The sequence below is a fragment of the Colobus angolensis genome, unplaced genomic scaffold (assembly GCF_000951035.1).
Source record: "Colobus angolensis palliatus isolate OR3802 unplaced genomic scaffold, Cang.pa_1.0 Scaffold252, whole genome shotgun sequence".
NCBI lineage: Eukaryota > Metazoa > Chordata > Mammalia > Primates > Cercopithecidae > Colobus > Colobus angolensis.
The window spans coordinates 3045504-3067108 of NW_012115733.1; the positions used below are offsets into that span (position 1 = coordinate 3045504).

General features: G+C 42.3%; 1 pseudogene; it reads left to right on the plus strand.

Moving 5' to 3' along the window:
* LOC105515041 overlaps positions 1–1912 on the plus strand; it is an 8361-nt pseudogene extending 6449 nt beyond the window's left edge.
* Positions 1913–21605: the final 19693 nt, after the last annotated feature.

The following is a 21605-nucleotide window of genomic DNA, read 5'->3' on the forward strand; positions in this document are numbered from 1 at the left end:
GCTAATCTAGTGGGGACTTGGAGAACTTTTCTGTCTAGCACTCTGTGTCTAGCTAAAGGATTGTAAACACACCAATCAGCACTCTGTGTCTAGCTAAAGGATTGTAAATGCACCCATCAGCACTCTGTGTCTAGTTAAAGGTTTGTAAAGGCACCAGTTAGCACCCTGTCAAAATGGACCAATCAGCTCTCTGTAAAATGGACCAATCAGCAGGATGTGGGTGGGGTCAGATAAGAGAATAAAAGCAGGCTGCTGGAGGCAGCTATGGCAACCCACTGTGGTCCCTTTCCAAGCTGTGGAGTCCTTGTTCTTTTGCTCTTGGCAGTAAATGTTGCTGCTGCTCACTCTTTGGGTCCATGCCACCTTTATGAGCTGTAACACTTATTGCGAAGGTCTGCAGCTTCACTCCTGAAGCCAGTGAGACCGCGAACCCACCAGAAGGAAGAAACTCTGGACACATCTGAACATCTGAAGGAACAAACTCCGGACACATCATCTTTAAGAACTGTAACACTCACTGCGAGGGTCCAGGGCTTCATTCTTGAAGTCAGCAAGATCAAGAACCCACCAATTCCGGACACATCCTGACCCTTGTCATCTGCCTGCCTCAGCCTCCCAAAGTGCTAGGATTACAGCTGTGAGCCACCGTGCCTGGCCAATATTCTTAGTGCTTCTAGTAGAGACCGTTTTGCTATGTTGTCCAGGCTGGTTACTGGTCTCGACCTTCTGGGCTCAAGTGATCCTCCTGCCTCAGGCTGGCACACATGCACCACCCTGCCTTTTGTTATGTTTCCCAGGCTGGACTCGACCTCCTGGGCTCACTCAACGATTTGAACCCGGGAAGCAAAGATTGCATTGACCTGAGATCACACCACTGCACTCCAGCTTGGGCGACAGAGCAAGACTGTTAAAAAAAAAAAAAAAAAGGAAAGAAGGAAAAGAAAGAAAGAAGAAAGGAAGAAAGAAAGAAAGACCAGCTGAATCTCCATAAGAACAGCAAGCTTTGTGGTGTATTAACTTACCCTCATCCCATCTCATGCTCCCAGCTTGGTTCTGTTCATTGCTGAAGAAATACAAATAGGATTGGCCAGAACTGGTAGATGGCTGGCTGTTGATCATGAAAATGTCAGACCTGATATAGCCTCCTTGGAAAGGCCCTTTCTGGGGGCTGATACTCTGTGTCGGTGGTGCTGTGGGACGATGACATAGTGCTGACCATTAAGCCAGGCAAACATGGGTCCACATACGGTGGCAATCCACTAGGCTGCCAAGTGGCCATCCCAGCCCTTGAGGTTTTAGAAGAAGAAAACCTTGCTGAAAATGCAGAAAAAAATGGGTATTATCTTGAGAAATGAACCCATGAAGTCACTTTCTGGTGTAACTGCTGTAAGATGAAAATAATTATTTAATTTATTTATTTGAGTCAGAGGTTCACTCTGGTTGCCCAGGATAGAGTGTGATGGCGCGATCTTGGCTCACTGCAACCTTTGCCTTCTGGGTTCTAGCGATTCTTCTGCCTCAGCCTCCTGAGTAGCTGGGATTACAGGCACGTGCCTCTATGCCCGGCTAATTTTTGTATTTTTAATAGAGACGGGGTTTTGCCATGTTGGCCAGGCTGATCTCGAACTCCTGACCTCAGGTAATCCACCCTCTTAGGCCTCTCAAACTGTTGGGATTACAGGCATGAGCCACTGTGCCCAGGAGGAAAACAATTATTAAATGCTGTTGTTATTAAAGAAACCAAAGATTGTGATGCTTGGAAGGTGTGTCTATGACTTCGAGATAATAGACTTTGGGCCAAGCCAACCCATGGTGACATCATCAGGTTTCTCCTCCACTGGTGGTCAAGGAGGATGAGATTCGAGAGTCCAGTGAAATCATTAACAAGACCATCTTGTCATTCTCAGTGTAGCAACTGTTTTCAGTGGTCCGTGGGAGCCGGCTGGAGAGAGGTGATCTTGTAAAATCTACTCTTAATGCGGGCACATTCCACTTCTATGTGTCTTCAAAACGTTTGTTTTAGAATATATGTTTTTTTTTTCAGTTGATACATAATAGAAGAACATTTATGAACCTGCCGTTTGCTTTGTACTGTAAGTAAGAGAATGCAATGGCATCTATATTCAGTGAAAGTGTTTTGATGTGCATGTGTACTTTCTAAGGTGAAACACATCTATGTTTACAGATAGCCTTTAAGTCACGTCCTTCGGTGTACTTTATATATGTTTTCATAATTTCCTTGCTGGTATAAATGTTTTGTATTTGAAAAAGTTATCTCTAGGGTATTACATAAAAAACTTCACCTTGTAAAGTCAAATCATTGTTATAACTGAATTTTAGGAAGGATGAATGGTTAAGCATATATAAAATACTAATATTAAGTAAATTTCATGTTGGCCAACACCAAGATATATTCTATGGATGTCATTATTTTCAGTTAAGAATTAGTGTTTAACATTCCTAAATTGAGTGCTTGATTATAATTTGTCAAAAATGTTTATTTTTAATATTTCTTTAAAGTTTACATAAAGCTTATATTTCAGAAAAAAAAAAGGTACAGAACATGGCCGAGTGCACTGGTTCATGCCTGTAATCTCAGCACTTTGGGATACCGGGGTGGGCGGATCTCTTGAGGTCAGGAGTTTGAGACCAGCCTGGCCAACATGGAGAAACCCCATCTCTACTAAAAATACAAAAATTAAGTGGTCGTTGTGGCACGCGCCTGTAATCACAGCTACATGGGAGGCTGAGACAGGAGAATCACTTGAACCCAAGAGGCAGAGGTTGCAGTGAGCAGAGATTGTGCCACTGCACTCCAGCCTAGGTGACAGAGTGAGAATCCCTCTTTGGGGGGGAAGGTACAGACCATTTCCATCACCACAATGCTATCCCTTGTGTTACTCATTTTTTAGTAATATCCACTCTCCTGCCATTCACCGTCTCTAATCCCTGACAATCACTAATTGACTTTTCATTTCTACAATTTTGTCTTTTCTACAATGCTGTACAAATGAAATCTTACGGCATATAACGTTTTAGGGGCTTATTTCACTCAGCATAATTCCGTGGAGATTCCTCCAAGATATTGATATTTGTTTGTCAATAGTTCATTGTTGTTGTTGTTGTTGAGACGGAGTCTCACTCAGTTGCCCAGGCTGGAGTACAGTGTCTAAGTTCACTGCAACTCTTTGCCTCCCGGATTCAAGCGATTTTCTTGCCTCAGCCTTCTGAGTAGCTGTGACTACAGGTGTGCACCACCACGCCTTGGAAATTTTTGTATTATTACTAGAGACAGAGTTTCAACATATTGGCAAGGCTGGTCTTGAACTCCTGACTTCGTGATTCACCTGCCTCGACTTCCCAAAGTGCTGGGATAACAGGGTGAGCCACTGTGCCTGGCCAATAGTTCATTTTTATTAGTGAGTAGTATTCTATGATATGGAGGTACCACAGTTTGACCGTTCACTTATTGTAGGACATATTGACTATTTCCAGCTATTGGCTATTACAGGTAAAGCTGCTATGAACAGTTATGTACAAGTTTCTGGATGGGCATAAACTTTGATTTCTCTGATGTGTAATTATTGAATTGTGTGGTCATTGCATGTTTAGTTTTATCAGAAACTACCAAACTGCTTTCCAGAGTGGCTGTAAGATTTTACCTTCCCAGCAGCACTTAATGAGATGTCCAGTTTCTCTGCATCCTTGTCACCATTTGGTGTTGTCAGTACGTCTTTTATTTTAGCTATTGTAATAAGCGTGTAGTGATACCTCATCGTGGTCTTAATTTGTATCTGGTGAAGCAAATGAGTGTTGAACATCTTTTCATGTGCTTATTTGCTCATTCCCTCTTCAGTGAAATGTATGTTCACATCTTTTCATGATTTTCTAGTTGACTAATTTGTTTTTTAACTGTTGAGTTTTTTTATAATTATTATTATTTTTCTTGAGACACAGTTTCATTCTGTTACCCAGGTTGGAGTGCAGTGGCATGATCTTGGCTTACTCCAACCTCCGCCTCCCAGGTTCAAGGGATTCTCGTGCCTCAGCCTCCAGAGTAGCTGGGATTACAGGCAGGCATCATCATGCCTAATTTTTGTATTTTTAGTAGTGATGGGTTTTTGCCATGTTGCCCAGGCTGGTCTCAAACTCCTGGCCTCAAGGGATCTGTCCTCCATCTACCTTGACCTTTCAAAGTACTGGGATTACAAACGTGAGCCACCATGCTTAGCCTACGGTTGAGGTTTGAGAGTACTATACACATCCATTATATATTCTGGATGTGAGTCCTTTGTTGGATATATGGTTTGCAAACATTTTCTCCCAGGTCATACCCTATTTTTTTATCCTTTTAATAAGACTTCTTGCAGAGCCAAAGTTTTAAATTGGATGAAATCTAATGTATTTTTTTCCCTTGTGGGTCATGCTTTTTGAACCATTCAGTATGCCTTAGATCTCAGACGTTTCTCCTATGGTTTCTCATAAAAGTTTTTTTTTTTAGTTTTATATTTTAAATTTAAATCTATGATCCACTTGAGTTACTTTTTTATATAAAGGCATGAAGATTAGGTCTTTTTTTTTTTCTTTGTCTATGGCTATGCAACTCCTCCAGCACCATTTGTTAAGCAGATGATCCCTCCTTCTTTTTGTTTCTTTCTGAAAAATCAGTGTGATGAAACCTGTCTCTACTAAAAATACAAAAATTAGCCCAGTGTGGTGGTAGGTGCCTGAAATCCCAGCTACTTGGGAGGCTGAGGCAGAAGAATCTCTTGAACCCAGGAGGTGGAGGTTGCAGTGAGCTGAGGTCCTGCCACTGCACTCCAACCTGGGTGTCACAGCAAAACTCAGTCTCAGAAATGGAAAAAAAAAAACAAAACAAAACGACAAAAACAACAAAACAATAGAAAGACTGGAGAGAAGGCAGTACTTGAAGAAATAATGTTCTTGAATTTTCTGAACTGAACAAAGACATGAATCTTCAAACCGAAAAGAGCCACCTAGTTCTGAGTCTGATTAACACACATGTGTACACACACCTGCCCACGCACACACACACCCTCAGAGTAAATTTCTAGGATAAAGATAAAATTCTGAAAGGTCCCAGAGAGAAAGAGAGGAGAGAGAATGCAATGGAGAAGTTTTTCAAGGAGCTAATTAAAAATAAGTTTGGACCAGGCGCAGTGGCTCATGCCTGTAGTCCCCGCACTTTGGGAGGCCGAGACGGGAGGATTGCTTGAGCTCAGGAGTTTTGAGAGCAGCCTGGCCAACAAGGCGAAATCCATCTCTACAAAAAATGCAAGTAACCAGGTGTGGTGCCACGTGCCTGCAGTCCCAGCTACTTGGGAGGCTGAGGCAGGAGAATCACTGAGTCCAGGAGGTGGAGATTGCCATGAGCCGAGATGGTGCTACTGCATTCCAGTCTGGGTGACAGAGCCAGGCACTGCCTCAGAAAAACAAAACAAAACAAATGAGAAAAGTTGAACCTAGATATCTATATATAGCCAGGATAATCCAGAATGAGGGAAAAGATAGTTCAGAAAATTAATGACACATATACCCTTCAGAAATAATTATTGGTATACAGTCCTATGAGAAGAGAAAAGTAAATTTAAGAGGAAGGTGATTTCAATAAGCAATTGTGAGAAGAAAAATAGTAAAATTTATTAAACAGTGTAAACTTTTGATTGTAAACTTAAAAAAATTATAGTGTTGAAATAAAATTCCCGGTATTATAAACATGGGAGATGGGAGGAGGGACAGGAAAAAAAAAAAGAGAAGTTCTTTTGCTGTTCAAGGAATGGATATCAACATTAATGAAAGATAAAATGGTAGAATGGCTAAAAGCACTAGCATTTCATTTTGTTTTATTTTAGACAGGGCCTCACTCTGTTGCCCAGGCTAGAGTTCCATAGCACAATCATGGCTCACTGTAGCCCCAACCTCCTCAGCTCAAGTGATCCTCCTGCCTCAGCCTCCCATGTAGCTGGGACTACAGGCGTGTACCACCAAGCCTGGCTAATTTAAAAAAAAATGTTTTCTTGGTAGAGAGAGTGTTTTCCTATGTTGCCCAGGATCATCTTGAACTCTTATCCTCAAGCAATCCTCCCACTTCAGCCTCTCAAAGGGGTGGGATTACAGGCGTGAGCCACTGCGCCCAGCTAACTCTAGCAGTTTAGAGTGCAAAATCTGGAGCCAGACAGCTTGGGTTCAGTTTCTGGCTTCTCAACTTATTAAGCTGTGTGACCTTGTGTAAGTCATAAAACTTTTCTATGTCTCAGGCTACTCAAGAGTAAACTGGGGATAACCACATTATCTAACTCATTTGATTGCTATGATTAAATGGATAAATACATGTAAAGAACTTAGAATAGTGCCTGTCATGTGGATAAGTGGTATATATATATTAGTTGTTGTTAGTAATGACTTCACATTACTTTTAAAATGTAAAGGCATATCTGGTTCCAGAAGAAGATGGTGAAGCAGCAATAGCTGCTGGCTTCCTTCCCAAACCCAACACTGAAGATGCCACAGAAGAGGTGGGAAGTGGTTGGAGTTCAGAACAGTTCCCAGTAACAAAACCCTTGATGGTTTGGCCCCACTGGGGAATGAGATGGCTTAGAGTGGGAAAAGGTCAGAGGCCACAGATGGAGGATCAGCCCAGGTGGAGCTTTCTAAGTTGCATTCTTTTTTTCTCCTTGAAGCAGGAGAACTGTTTTCTGGAAGGCTTATTACCTGTTCTGTAAACACAATAGAGCAGACTCTTGGCAGGGCTGGCCCAGTGCTAGCCCAAAGTGGCGTGATAACATTAAGGAATGGGGGCTTGGAAAGCTCCTAGAAAAAGTGCAGACTCATCAAAGCTGGCCAGTAACTGAGCATTCCTTTCCTACCTCTCCCTCTGCCCTCTGAGCTAGACAGTTAAAACCAGTATCATTCACCCATAGACTCCCTCCACACTGTAAAACAGAAATCCTGTAAGCGTCTCTGGGGGCTCATAGGCTAGGGACTGGAAAGAATTGTCTCAGCTCAGCTCTAGAGGCTCCATATCCAACGACCTATCAATCCAGAAACACTGAAACTCACATGGAGTGTCTGGGCTTACACATCTTCCCAGGAAGAAAGGGTTATATAGAAGAACTATCGGATAGGCCAGGCAGGGTGGCTCATGCCTATAATCCAAGCAATTTGGAAGGCTGTGGTAGGAGGATCACCTGAGGTCAGAGTAAGACCAGCCTGGCCAACATGGCGAAATCCCATCTCTACTAAAAATATAAAATTAGTCGGTCATGGTGGTGCAGGCCTGTAACCCCAGCTACTCAGGAGGCTGGGGCAGGAGAATCACTTGAACCTGGGAGGCGGAGGTTGCAGTGAGCCGAGATCACATCGTTGCACTCCAGCCTAGGCAAGAAGAGTGAAACTCTATCTAAAAATAAATTTAAAAAGGCTAGGTGCGGTGGCTCATGTCTGTAATCCCAGCACTTTGGGAGGCTGAGGCAGGTGGATCATCTGAGGTCAGGAGTTCGAGATCAGCCTGGCCAACAAGGTGCAACCTCGTCTGTACTAAAAATACAAAAATTAGCCTGGTATGGTGTCACATGCTTGTGGTTCCAGCTACTTAAGAGGCTGAAGCAGGAGAATTGCTTGGACTCGGGAGGCAGAGGTTCAGTGAGCCAAGATCGCGCCACTGCACTCCAACCTGGGCGACAGAGCTAGACTCTGCCTCAAATAAATAAATAAATAAATAAATAAAAAGAAAGCGTATTGGATAGATTGAATATGAAAACATTAACTGCTCAAATAAATAATTCAGTGGAATAGGTTGGATATTAAAACTGATAAAGTTGAAAAAGCTATTACTGAGTTGAGGAAATGAGTCTAAAAAATTCATAAAAGTAATCAGTAATGGATAGAGAAGTAAATGAAAGAAAAGTTAATTAATATGGAAGGTAGAAGAATAAATGTCAAAACGCATCTAATAGTAGCCTTATAAGGAGAGAACATAGTTATTAAAAAGGAGAATGTACTTAAGTAATCAATGAGAATTTCTCAGATTTTAAAAAATGACTTAAGATTTAAAGGTATTATAGTACACACACAGGAACAGGGACATGTAAAATTGTGAAAGACAAGGAAAAAATATTTTAAAACGATCAGAGAGAAATAGCTGGTTACTTACAGAGGAAAAATAATTAAACTGACATTGGATCTCTCAAACACCACACTGGAGGCAAGGATACAATGGTGTGTAATTAACTCCAAGGTGTTGAAAGAAATTTTTTTTTTTTTGAGACAGAGTCTCTTTCTCACCCAGGCTGGAGTGCAGTGGCATGACCTCGGCTTATTGCAACCTCTTCCTCCTGGGATCAAGCAAATCTCCTGCCTCAGCCTCCTGAGTAGCTGGGGCTACAGGCGCACACCACCACATCTGGCTAATTTTTGTACTTTTAGTAGAGAGGGGGTTTCGCCATGTTGGCCAGGCTGGTCTTGAACTCCTGACAGGTTATCTGCCCGCTTCGGCCTCCCAATGTACTGGGAATGCAGGCGTAAGACACTGGATCCGACCAAAGAAAGGAATTTTTGTATCAGGTGGAGTAAAGACAATGTCAGGCATGTAAGACTTCAGGAGATTGAAGATACAGGGAAATGTTAAAGGAAGCAAGTATTTATTGCACTTATTAAAGACTGTAAGGAAGGGCCAGCTACAGTGACTGATGCCTGTAATTCCAGCACTTTGGGAGCCCGAGGCAAGAGGATTGGTTGAGCCCAAGAGTTCAAGACCAGCCTGGGCAACATGGCAAAACCCCGACTCTACAAAAAATACAAAAATCCACTGGGCACATCAAGTTCCTGTGTCTGCAGGGAATTAAAAAAAAAATAGCTGGATCTGGTGGTGCATACCTGTAGTCCCAGCTAGTCGGGAGGCTGGGGCAGGAAGATTGCTTGGACCCTGGAGTTTGAGGCTGCAGTGAGCTAGGATTGGGTCACTGCACTCCAGCCTGAGTGACACAGTGAGACTTTGTCTCTGAAAATAAAATAAAAGATCGTAAGGACGATTTTACTCAGAGTGGGGACTACTGTGATATGTACAGGGACCACTGCAATGGGATCTTGTGGTGGGAGAGTGATATTGGGATCAACTTTAACTTGTCCACCAAGGACAAGTGGGGATTTGTAGTCAAGGAGTAGGAGCGGGCGGTCAGAAGATGGGAAATTACTTGGAGGATATCTCAGGTGTGCAGGGGGATTCTGGCTAAACTGAGTTGACAGAATTTTTGCTGAAACAGGCAAAATGGGCAGAGTCCGTGGATGAAGGACAGAGCCTGAGGTTGGCACCTAGTCAGAAACAGGACTCAGGAGCCTGAGTCAAGTTTGGTCAAAGGAGAGTGTCTCTGAAAGCATAAACAATAAAGTCAACACAGTAAAATGAATGGATCACAAAGGAGAATTTTTGTGCATTACTAAGCAGGACTCTGCTTTAACCATTGTGAAAGTTGATTATAGGAAGTGAGTCATTCTTTTTTTTTGAGATGAAGTCTCACTGTGTCACTCAGGCTGGAGTGCAGTGCGTGATTTCGGCTCACTGAAATCTCAGCTTTCTGGGTTGAAGTGATTGTCCTGCCTCAGCTTCCCGAGTAGCTGGGACTACAGTCATGTGCCTCACACTGGACTAATTTTGTATTTTTACTAGAGACAGGATTTTGTCATGTTGACCAGGCTGGCCTCGAACTCCTGACCTCAAGCCATCTGCCTGCCTTGGCCTCCCAAAGTGCTGGGATTTCAGGCATGTGCCACTGAAACCCACCTGTTTGAGTCATTTTTGACATTTTCAGAGTTGAGTGGCCAGGGGAGAAAGCACTCAGGGCACATTGCACCTGCTCCAAGAATTGAATTTTCCTCAAGGCTGGTGGCTGAAATGGCCTACTGCCACCCTAAGACCACTTTTACGTAGTAACTGCTGAAACAACCTGCAGTGACTCTAAGGCTTGTTTTACCTATTGTCCGCACTCACCAATCAGAGCTTCCAGCTTCCGAAAGCTTCTCTGGTGCCAATGGACTTGCTTTAAAAAATATAGGTAACTTTACACTTAGTTGTCTTGTTAGTAATAGTTAATAAAATCAATAAAGTTAAATAATATTAACAAATTACCAATAAATTAATAAAGTTTGTATCAATGTCATAAAAAAATAAGTAACATTTCTGTTTTTAATAAAACTCTCAACTTTCTCTTTGTTCTTTGGACATACCAAAGACCAGCCAGTTTGTTTGTATGCTTCAGATTGCAATTCTATTATTCTTAAATAAAATGTTTATAGATTCATGGACAGGTGTGGTGGCTCACACCTGTAATCCCAGCCGTTTGGGAGGCTGAGGCCAGTGGATCGCTTGAGCCCAGGGGTTCATGACCAGCCTGGGCAACATGGTGAAATCCTGTCTCTACAAAAAATACAAAAAATTAGCTGGATGTGGTGTTGCATGTCTGTAATCCCAGCTATTCCAGAGGCTGAGTCGGGGAGGCAGAGGTTGCAGCAAGCCGAGATTGTGCCATACACTCCAAGGTGGGTGACAGAGTGAGACTCTGTCTTAAAAAACAAAAACAAAAACCATAATATAACATCCTTAATATTGTAATTAAAAAAAGAAATTCATCTCCATAGGTTTTGACTTTGACATTTGTGGTGTCACAAGTGGGGTCCGAAGCTGACTCACCTTGGAGACATCAATGACTTCTGGAGCTATGGCGTGAGGTCTGCACACTTGGCCCCTTTGAGCCTTTGGCTTTTTTGGTTGCCTCTTTTACCCCTGGTGAGTCTCCCTTGGATCAAACTGCCATCTTCTGGGGGGTTGAGTTCAGTTTTATTTGGGAATTTGTTAGGAAGGGTCTTTCTCTCTCTCCTGGTTATGAAACCTCCTCTTTTCTTTTCTTTTCCTTTCTTTTCTTTTCTTGTCTTTTTTTTTTTGAGGCAGTGTTTCGCTCTGTCACCCAGGCTGCAGTGCAGTGGTGTGATCTGGGCTCACTGCATCCTTCACCTCCCAGGCTCAAGTGATTCTCGTGCATCGTCCTCCCGAGTAACTGGGATTACAGGTGTGCACCAATAGCCTGGCAAATTTTTGTATTTTTTAGTAGACAAGGGATTTCACCCCGTTAGGCGGGCTGGTCTTGAACTCCTGAGCTCAAGTGACCTGCCCACCTCGGCCTCCCAAAGTGCTGGGATTACAGGCGTGAGCCACTATACCCAGCCAGAGACCGCCTGTTTAAGAGGGATTTTCTCCCTCCTGGTTATGAGGCCTGGTTACAGAGATTTTTCTGTTAGAGGAGGCTTCTCATGCTTCCTGATAAGTTTGTACTTTATTTTCAGAAACATTTGCATGCTTGGAGTTTAATTTGGCTTTTGTGTATTAGGCATTAAACCGAATCACCTAGATTAATTTATTTACACACAGGCTCTCAAAGTTCAAAGGCATGCCAACATAGTTCCCTCTTTCTGGGACGCCAGTTGGTAATATGTGCCAACATTATGGGGATCATTCACGCAGTCTGTTTTCCTCAAAGTGAACTAAAATAATACAGTCCAAATGGGACTCCTGTCTCGGTATCTTGAGGCTCCAGAACACATTCAAGGCTCAAAGACTGCCTCACTCCGAAATACTGTCGAAAGCTAGCTGAGATTTTTTTCTCCAAAGCCTTCCCCTCTCCTTCCTTTACCTCTTCCTCTTTATCCTTCTTTAAGCAAAACTCTTTTTCCAAAACGCCTCAGCTACTCTGGCATACTGACTATTAAAATAAAGACAGTTGAAAAACATCAGATACAAATAAAATCACTGACCTTTGTAGTGTTTCTTAAAAGCAAAAGATGAAATTCTCATGTAAAAGATCTCCTTCCTATACTAAAAGGAAAGACAAAACTCTTATCTTCAAGGATGAGGAATTGAGACCAAGAGAACACTATACAAAGCTTATGAGAATACCTCTTATCTTTTGGGCCTCCTCACATAATTCCGTCACATTTTACTGTTAACAATTCTTTGTCTAATTCAACATATTGGTAACTGACTCAAACTGCTTTACCCAAAATTTGAGTCACCACCTTCATAAGATTACCTATTGAGGAGAAAAATCTTAAATAAAGTTTAGCCTTCTTCCATTTTGTCAGAAATTAGATCCAATGTCTTTTATAAATTGGTGAGTTTGTATGTTTTACTGTCCCATAATCAAAATTCTAAAATGAAAGCTATCTTTGTTTATGTACGTATCCGTGTTTTGGTGTATTCATACATATGTACATGTGTTATGTTAAATGTGTCTACATGGTAAAATCTGGAATCGTTGGCAAACAATTATTTAAAGAATCCTATTCAGATTGGCTTAAATAGGTGCTCATATAAATATACAGTAATTAACTAAAACGCATTTAGTTCATGCAACTTCAATTAAGTCTTTGAAAAATAAGTTGGTTTTAAAATTGTTGGTAAAATAAAATGATAAATGTTTTCAAAATTGTCACTCATTTTTGGTCCGGTTTACTGGTTCTGTATTTGTCTCTGTTAGATGTTTTAAGGTTATGAAACATAAACCTAACCTAAAAACAGAATGGTCTTTTATGTACAATTATTTGATAAGTAAGACTAATTTAATATTGTGGGTGTAATAAAACAGCTGTATTTTCTGAGTTATTGGCAAAATACTCATATATTTAAGGTTTTTGCTCAGGTGGACACCTGACATTTACAGGCTATAAAAATGTTTTAATAGGAAAATAACTCGAAATGATGACTAGCTTCCTTCCTTCCTTCCTTCCTTCCTTCCTTCCTTCCTTCCTTCCTTCCTTCCTTCCTTCCTTCCTTCCTTCCTTCCTTCCTTCCTTCCTTTAGAGCAGAGTCTCCTTCTGTCGCCCAGACTGGAGTGCAGTGGTGCTATCTCGGCTCGCTGCAACCTCTGCCTCCCAGGTTCAAGAGATTCTCCTGTGTCAGCCTCCCAAGTAGCTGGGACTCTAGGCATGTGCCCCCATGCCTGGATGATTTTTGTATTTTTAGTAGCGATGGGGTTTCACTGTGTTGGCCAGGCTGGTCTCGAACTCCTGACCTCAAGTGATCTGCCCTTCTCAGCCTCCCTAAGTGCTGGGATTACAGACGTGAGCCACCACCCCCGGCCGACTGGCTTTGTTCAATATGTCAGTTTTCGTAAGTAATCTAGGTATAATTGTTAAAATGAATAAATGAGGTAAATGTGAGATACATGTTTATAAGTGAACTTTTCATGTAATTTGAAATCTTTTTTTCTCTTGCTCTTACCATATGAAGATGAAGATGAAATATTAAAGTTATGTTATGTTAGATTAAGTAATCGGTACTCACTAAATGCTGGGATCATTTTCAACTAAAAAAACAACGGATACAAGTCGCTGAACATAAATACAAATTTGTTCTTGGACCTTAAGTTTTATAAAAGATAAAAGGTATTTGGATCTGTTAATAAAATGCGCTGTTCCACATGGAAAATTGTTCTCTAAAAATATTTTTAAAGATTATAAAATATATATTCATGAGATGTTAATATATAACAATTCCAAACTACTTCCTGGGTTTTTTCTAAAAATTGAGGTTACTGAAAATTAAAAGTTCTTAGTATATGTAATTCTATATACAAAATGTGAAAAAATTATTTTCATATGACAAAATTTTGTGTGGTCTGAGTGACAATACGTTTTTATCCTAACATAAAATGATTGGTTGTTTTAATATAAAAAATAGTCTATGACCATACCACCCAGAATGCGCCAAATCTTGTCTAATCTCAGAAGTTAAACAGGGTCGGGCTTGGTTAGTACTTGGAATGGAGTCCAATATAAAAATGAAAATTTATATGGCTAAGGCAGGGGTAAAAAAGTGATGGAATGTCTAGGCAAGTTGCTGAGGGTTTATGAAGGATGAACTTTGGGAGGGAAGTCTTATATATGATGAGATAGGTTGGGATGGAAAAGAAATCGTTTATCAGTTTTTCTAAAAATTGAACATTAGTGTCAAGGGTGCACTGAAGCAGGGCGAGTCTGCTCCTCTAGGTTTGAAATAGGTTTTCTTAACATGTTGATCTGTTTTTCTTTACCTTTTAAATAATCAGTCTATAAAAACGGAGATTTTGCATTTTAAGGTAGTTTCTTAACTGTATTTATTAAGTTTTTGTTTTTGTTTATGTTTTCTGGAGTCTCACTCTGTCGCCCAGGCTGGAGTGCAGTGCTGCGATCCAGCCAGTGCAGTGAGCAAGGTTGCTCACTGCAAGCTCCACCTCTCAGGTTCAAGCGATTCTCCTGTCTCAGCCTCCCGAGTAGCTAGGATTCCAGGGGCCCACCACCATGCCCTGCTAATTTTTGTCTTTTTAGTAAAGATGGGGTTTCAACATGTTGGCCAGGCTGGTCTCAAACTCCTGACCTCAAGTGATCTGCCTGCCTTGGCATCCCAAAGTGCTGGGATTACAGGCATGAGCCACCACACCCAGCTATAATTAGCAATAGTATAATAAATTTAGTTTGTGCAATAGTTTTGAACCAAGATCCCAAGCCTGGGGGCCACCAGCTAAACAAATCAAAAGACTATGGGGGGAATCGAATGAGGCCTCTTGTAGTCTTTGAGCAGCATTTTAGGACTGGGTTGAATGAAAGCAGAGTGCCAACTCTATAAAAGGAAGCACTAAGTGAATTAAAGGATTTGGGGGTCAGGGTCTGTCAAGTGAAAAATGTAGACATTCAGGGGATAAGAGTCTCATTGTGCTATGAAGATTTATTATGATGTCTTGGGAAAAGCTGTCTACAGTGTGGAAATATCGTCTTCTCACCCTGATTTATCGTTCGAATGTCTCTGTTTATGGCACTGTACAGTTTGGTGAACTTTTTATATGGTCCATACATCAGGCATAGGACTTGTTCCTTAAAATTTATGCAGTTTTAGACCGGGCGCGGTGGCTCAAGCCTGTAATCCCAGCACTTTGGGAGGCCGAGACGGGCAGATCATGAGGTCAGGAGATCAAGACCATCCTGGCTAACACGGTGAAACCCCGTCTCTACTGAAAAATACAAAAAACTAGCCGGGCGAGGTGGTGGGCGCCTGTAGTCCCAGCTACTCGGGAGGCTGAGGCAGGAGAATGGCGTAAACTGGAGAGGCGGAGCTTCCAATGAGCTGAGATCCGGCCACTGCACTCCAGCCCGGGCGACAGAGCGAGACTCCGTCTCAAAAAAAAAAAAAAAAAAAAATTATGCAGTTTTATCTTATAGGACTTGTAAACCAAAAGTAAAATCCTAAGCCCCCGTGTCCCTGCAGCCATCTGAATGGACTTCCTCCTCAACCAGGGCTCTTTTAAAATTTAACCTGAGAGATGGTTTCAGGGCACGACAGGGAGTGGGGGTCAGACATGCCTTATTATACCTCTCTGGTGTCAACATCAACACAGACTTGAAGTCTGATAAGAAACGTTATGGCCGGGCACGGTGGCTCACAACTGTAATCTTAGCACTTTGGGAGGCCGAAGAGGGTAGATCACTTGAGGTCAGGAGTTCGAGACCAGTCTGACCAATATGGTGACACCCTGTCTCTACTAAAAACACAAAAATTAGCTGGATGCGGTGGCAGGTGCCTGTATTCACAGCTACTCAGGAGGTTGAGACAGCAGAATCGCTTGAACCTGGGAGCGGAGGTGGCAGTGTGCTGAGATCGCGCCACTGCGCTAAGGCCTGTGTAACAGAGCGAGACTCCATCTGAAGAAAAAAAAAAAAAGAGAAACATGTTACAACCTATTCTCTCTGAAGCCTAGTACCTGAAGGCTTCCTCTGTAAATAAGAACTTGGCTCTCCACAATCCTTTATGTTAACTCTGGCATTCCTTTCTGTTGATCCTAGGGTTTTGTTTTGTTTTTGTTTTGAGACAGAGTCTCTCTCTGTCACCCAAGCTAGAGTGCAATGGTGCTATCTCGGTTCACTGCAACTTCCATCTCCCAGGTTCAAGTAATTCTCCTGCCTCGGAGTAGCTGGGACCACAGGCACAGGCCACTGTGCACAGCTAACATTTTGTCCTTTTAATAGAGATGGGGTTTTACCATGTTGCTCAGGCTGTTCTTGAACTCCTGGCCTCAAGTGATCCGCCTGCCTCGGCCTCCCAAAGTGCTGGGATTCCAGACGTGAGCAGACATGCCTGGCCTATTAATTAGGTTTCTGATTGCTTAGGAAAACTGAGCTTTGGAAAGGTTATGTTTTTAAGTCCATGTAACTTTCTGTATTGCTGTTGAAGTCTGTTGACTATCACTCTGGTTAAATGAGTGACTATTTTCTGTTTTCCCTTTTTCTTTTCTTTCTTTTAGAATTTATTTTTGGCCTGTGACACAGCCCTCAGGAGGTCCTGAGAACATGTGCCCCTAAATGAGGACTGTTATTTCACAGTGACCCGTGATCCTGTTTTGAACAAATGTTTTGAGCCTTTTAACATCTTTGACAAATTTCCCCCAAATCAAATTCTGTTTCAATTTATCTGTTGCTGTTGAACAAACTAATCAAATTCTAATTTAAGTCTTTTTAGCCTGAAATTGACTTTGAGATTTACCAGTGAGGCCCCTGGAGAGCCACAAAGAATGTGTCTCTCATTAGGCTTATTTGATATGCTAGATTATATGAAAAGCAATTTCAAATAATAAAATAATACTAATTGCTATTTACAATTATATAGATATGATACTGATGTTAATGTTATATGTTTACACTTATATAGATATGTTATTGATGTTAATGTTTATATGTTCTGAAGATCATATAAAATTTATAGAGGTCTGATGGTCCTGGTGTGATGCTATCAGTCATGATTCTGGTTGTTATCTTAAAATGCTCTATATAATAGAAATATCTGAACTATCTTGTCAGTCATTGAACTTTCATCAGATTTTAGTCATCAGTCTTCTAAGTTTTTCATCTACAGTGCTGATTCTTCTCTAAAGGCATCTGGAATCAGATTCATAAAAAAGATTCTAACAAGTACTGTTGAATATAGATTTCTAATAACTTTCACATCAATGAACTGAATAATTTTTTTTTCAAAACTCTAACAGAAACTGATGGGTTCATGCAACTGATCATCAAGATCAAGCAGAACGGCTGGGCGCGGTGGCTCAAGCCTGTAATCCCAGCACTTTGGGAGGCCGAGACGGGCAGATCACGAGGTCAGGAGATCGAGACCATCCTGGCTAACACGGTGAAACCCCGTCTTTACTAAAAAATACAAAAAACTAGCCGGGCGAGGTGACGGGCGCCTGTAGTCCCAGCTACTTGGGAGGCTGAGGCAGGAGAATGGCGTAAACCCGGGAGGCAGAGCTTGCAGTGAGCTGAGATCCGGCCACTGCACTCCAGCCTGGGCGACAGAGCAAGACTCCGTCTCAAAAAAAAAAAAAAAAAAAGATCAAGCAGAAGAGGTCGGGTGCAGTGGGTCATGCCTGTAATCCCAGCACTTTGGAAGGCCGAGGCAGGTGGATCACCTAAGGTCGGGAGTTCGAGACCAGCCTGACCAACATGGAGAAACCCCATCTCTACTAAAAATACAAAATTAGCCACATGTGGTGGCACATGCCTATAATCCCAGCTACTAGGGAGGCTGAGGCAGGAGAATTGCTTGAACCTGGGAGGTGGAGGTTGCGGTGAGCCAAGATCGGGCCATTGCATTATTCCAGCCTGGGCAACAAGGAGAAAACTCCATTTCAAAAAAAAAAAAAATATTAGCCAGGCATGGTGGTGAGTGCCTGTAATCCCAGCTACTTGAGAGTGAAACTCCATTTCAAAAAAAAAAAAAAAAAAGAAAAGATCAAGCAGAAAAAAATTAATTACATGAGACTAAATAACTGATAAAGTTAATGTATTTTTGAAGTTTATTTGTTCTTGGGCTGGGCATAGTGGCTCACACCTGTAATCCCAGCAGTTTGGGAGGCTGAGACAGGATGATCCCTTGAGTGCAGGAATTCAAGACCAACCTGGGAAACATAGGAGACTGGGATTCTAAAAAAAAATTCAGAAAATAAAAACTTTGTTTTTTACTTAAATGTTTTGTTTGCCACATATAAGAAAATTTTCTGATGGGGTGTGGTGGTTCACTTTGGAAGGCCAAGGTGGGAAGATCGCTTGAGCCCAGGAGTTCAAGACCACCCTGGGCAACGTCACAAAACCCTGTCTCTACAAAAAAATACAAAAAAAAATTAGCTGGGCATGGTGGCGCACGCCTGTGGTCCCAGCTACTTGGAAAGCTGAGGTGGGAGGATCACTTGAGTCAGGAGGCAGAAGTTGCAGGGAGCTGTGTTTGTACCACTGCACTCCAGCCTGTGCAACAGAGCGCAACCCTTTCTCAAAAAAATGAAAAAAAAAAAAAAGAGACAGAAAATTTTCTCTGTTAAACTATCTATAGTTTATAACAATTTGGTAGACTTTTGTAAACTAAGATGGAAATATTTGCTTTTTCTTTCTACTCCACTCCTCCAGAATTAGAAAACTATTTGGAAATATTCTTATGGCAATATGGTTATTTACATAGGTCCAGTAAAAACCTGCTCTTGGTGACTCATTCAACTCCAACATGGCAAAAATCTCCAGCCCTACAGAGATGGAGCAGTGCATTAAGTCCCTGATTGCTGTTTTCCAGGAATAGGCTGGAAAGGATGGTTACAACAGCATTCACCCCAAGATGGAGTTCCCAAGCTTCATGAATACAGACCTGGCTGCCTCCACATAGAACCAGAAGGGCCTCAGTGTCTTTGACCACATAATGAAGAAACTGGACCTCGCTAGTGATGGGCAGCTAGATTTCCAAGAATGTCTGCATCTGATGGATGGCATGACTGTGGCTTACCATGACTCTTTTCTCAAGGCTGCCCATTCCAAGAAGCGGATCTGAGGATCCCTTGGGCCTGCTTTCCAAGCCACCCCTTTTCCTTCCAGCCTTGCCATCACCATCTCCTCACAGCCCACATGTCCCCTGAGCCCAGCACACCCATCACCTCATGCAGGCCCTGCCTGCAGGTAGTAATAAAACCATTCCCTCCCCCTACCCACTTTCTTCTCCCCTCCTCTCCCCTCCTCTCCTCTCCTCTCTTCTCTCAAGCATACCCACCACCTCATGCAGGCCCTGCATGCAAGTATGCAGGTAGTAATAAAACCATACATCTCTTCTTTTCTCTTCTGTTTTCTTTTTGAGATGGGGTTCTCCTTATGTTGGGCAGGCTGGTCTTGAACTCCTGGGCTCAAGTGGCCTCCCAAAGTTCTGGGATTACAGGTGTGAGCCATTGAACCTGGGCCACTGTTTTTTTTTTTTTAACACACACAGAGAGAGAGAGAGAAACACCTCTACTCGCTCTCTCTCTAGAGAGATACAATTATACAATTGTATCTTGGGATACAATTATAAACGTTGGTTATAGCGCTGGGCGCAGTGGCTTGTGCTTGTAATCCCAGCACCCAGCACTTTGGGAGGCTGAGGTGGGTGGATCACCTGAGGAGTTTGAGACCAGCCTGGCCAACATGGTGAAACCACATATCTACTAAAAATACAAAAAAAAAATTAGCCAGGCGTGGTGGCACACGCCTGTAATACTGGCTACTCAGGAGGCTGAGGCAGGAGAATTGGTTGAACCCAGGAGGTGGAGGCTGCAGTGAGCTGAGATCTCACCACTGCACATCAGCCTGGGTGACAAAGCAAGAACCTGTCTCAAAAAGAAAAAAAAATTAAAACATTGGTTATATTACCAAGGCTTTCATCAAAACGCATGAAATGGCTAACTTCAAGTGTTTTTAGCTTTACAGTGAGTAAGTAAAAACAGTCAATTTTATTATTTTGAGATATGAACCATCAATACCTAGTTTATTGAGAGTTTTTAGCATGAAGGGCTGTTGAATTTTGTTGAAGGGCTTTTCTGCATCTATTGAGATAATCATGTGGTTTTTGTCTTTTGTTCTGTTTATGTGATGGATTATGTTTATTGATTTGCATATGTTGAACCAGACTTGCATCCCAGGGATGAAGCCAACTTGATCGTGGTGGATAAGCTTTTTGATGTGCTGCTGGATTCAGTTTGCTAGTATTTTATTGAGGATTTTTGCATCGATGTTCAGCAGGGCTATTTGTCTAAAATTCTCTTTTTTTGTTGTGTCTCTGCCAGGTTTTAGTATCAGGATGATGCTGGCCTGATAAAATCAGTTAGGGAGGATTCCCTCTTTTTTCTATTGTTTGGAATAGTTTCGGACTCCCGAGTAGCTGGTACTATAGGAGCATGTCACCACGTTGAGCTAATTTTTGTATTCTTAGTAGAAATGGGGTTTCACCATGTTGGCCAGGATGGTCTCGATCTCTTGACCTCGTGATCCACCCGCCTCAGCCTCCCAAAGTGGTGGGAATACAGGCCTGAGCCACTGCGCCTGGCCGAGTTCTTGTTATCTACATACAGAATAGATCCAACTTTTTCCCATAAAATTACTCAAAACAGAAACTGCTGTGTTCCTGAAGTCTGCTGATGAAAAGAGTTAAACTCTGGAAAACATTTGAAGAGATTTATCCTGAGCCAAATAGGAGTGACCATGGCCCATGACACGGCCTCAGGAGGTCCTGAGTTGCCCAAGGAGGTCGGGGTGCAGCTTGGTTTTATAGATTTTATGGAGACTCAATCAAACACATTTAAGAAATACATTGGTTTGGTCCAGAAAGGCAGGACAACTCCAAGCAGGGGCTTCCAGCATATAGATAGATTTAAAAATTTTCTGGTTGACGATTGGTTGGGTTTATCTAAAAATCTAGGATGGGCCAGGCACAGTGGTTCATGCCTGTAATCCCAGCACTTTGGGAGGCCAAGGCAGGCAGATCACCTGAGGTTAGGTGTTGGAGACTAGCCTGACCAACATGGTGAAACCTGATCTCTACGAAAAATACAAAAAAATTGGCTGGGTGTGGTGGCAGGCACCTGTAATCCCAGCTATTTGGGAGGCTGAGACATGACAATTGCTTGAGCCCGGGAGGCAAAGGTTGCAGTGAGTGCCAACGTGGTAAAATCCTGTCTCTACTGAAAAGACAAAAATTAGCCTGGATTGGTGGTGGGCACCTGTAATCCCAGCTACTCGGGAGGCTGAGGCAGGAGATTTTCTTGAACCCAGGAGGTGGAGGTTGCAGTGAGCCAGGATCATGCCACTGCACTCCAGCCTGGGTGACAGAGCAAGATTCCATCTCAATAAAATAAAATAAAATAAAAAACGATTGCTAAGTAGTTTTGTATTATGATCTCTGAGCCCCGTTCTCACTGCCTAATATTTGTTAAGCCAGTTCTCCAAACAGGATTAGTTTGGCCCAGTGCGTCAAGATGAATGCTAATACAGATGGGACTAATAACATGGAACTTGATGCTGAACTCCAGACAAACATGCCTGAATTTTTTTTTTCCTTCTCTCCTCTTTATGGCTCAAATGTGGCCCATGTCCCTGAAATCAACTCCCTTACCTTTCCCTTGACATGGGACAAAGACAATCGGCCCAGGTCCATCCTGGCATGGAGTGACAATGAAGCCTCACTTTAAGATGGCTGATCAGTGAGGTTTTCTTTTTTTTTTTTTTTT